Genomic DNA, 1,382 nt, shown 5'->3' with positions numbered 1-1,382 from the left:
CTGTTTGTTTAATGGTCTTTTTAATCCACAAACCCTGTACGTGTTTACATTGTGTGTGCTGATGTCTTAATATAGGCTGCAGCAAAGTTTTGTTTTCATTATCATCTGTTGATGATTTTGTGATTAAGTCCCAAAAAAATAATAAAAAGCAGCAAATATAGTTATTTTAGTACAAATATTTGTAGCTCTTTCATCAGCAGTATTTTGAGTATTAATGTAGTTGACCAAATTCTGTTGTCTGATCAAGTGATTGATCAATTCGCCTGTCTGAATGTCTGGTGTGTAATCTGTGTAGTGTTTAATGTAAGTGTGTTTTCTCTTGGCTGCCTTCCAGTGTTAACACCAGTCTGTGTTATATATCAGATTGTGTTTTTACCAATGCTCATATCTGTCCTGTGTGGCCTAGCTTTCACTGCTCAGGTCTGAATTAGTAACTAGATCACAGAAATGAGGGCAGAGAGGAGTGAATGTACCGAACCAAGGAGGAACCAACACAGAAGGGTCCTTTTTTATATCACAAACAAGGTCTGATTTAACATCTGTAAAGGGACAAAATGTAGTTTCGGAGATGAAATTCAAACTCTGAATATTAATGAGGTAATAATACAAACTCAGAAATATTTATATCTTGTAAAACTGAATACACAAGCTGTTCTCAGGAAAAACAAGGTTCCCAGAATATGTCTGAAGTTAGAAAGGTGACAGGGTCCGCCACATATAAACAAAGTAAAACGGTATGAAATTGTGTTGTCCCTTAAGGTAACGTTATTTGTTCAGTGTATTCAGCCATGAAAACAGTGTTTGTTCAGGCATGAAAAACTGTCAATGAAGATCTTTCTCTCTTGAAAATTTTACAGAGAGGAGTGAATGTACCGAACCAAGGAGGAACCAAGGAGGAACCAACACAGAAGGGTCCTTTTTTATATCACAAACAAGGTCTGATTTAACATCTGTAAAGGGACAAAATGTAGTTTCGGAGATGAAATTCAAACTCTGAATATTAATGAGGTAATAATACAAACTCAGAAATATTTATATCTTGTAAAACTGAATACACAAGCTGTTCTCAGGAAAAACAAGGTTCCCAGAATATGTCTGAAGTTAGAAAGGTGACAGGGTCCGCCACATATAAACAAAGTAAAACGGTATGAAATTGTGTTGTCCCTTAAGGTAACGTTATTTGTTCAGTGTATTCAGCCATGAAAACAGTGTTTGTTCAGGCATGAAAAACTGTCAATGAAGATCTTTCTCTCTTGAAAATTTTACATTTCTTCGGAAGAAATTCTTCCCCAGAACTACGAAGTGCACCTTTAATACTAGTCAGTCCCTGTCACTTCACCATAGGCTCCCCGGCTTCTTTCTCAGTACTCCTACTTCTTAAC

The sequence above is a fragment of the Sparus aurata genome, chromosome 18, assembly GCF_900880675.1.
Source record: "Sparus aurata chromosome 18, fSpaAur1.1, whole genome shotgun sequence".
Lineage (NCBI taxonomy): Eukaryota > Metazoa > Chordata > Actinopteri > Spariformes > Sparidae > Sparus > Sparus aurata.
The sequence above is the reverse complement of the archived record's forward strand: the minus strand, read 5'-3'. Positions refer to the sequence as shown.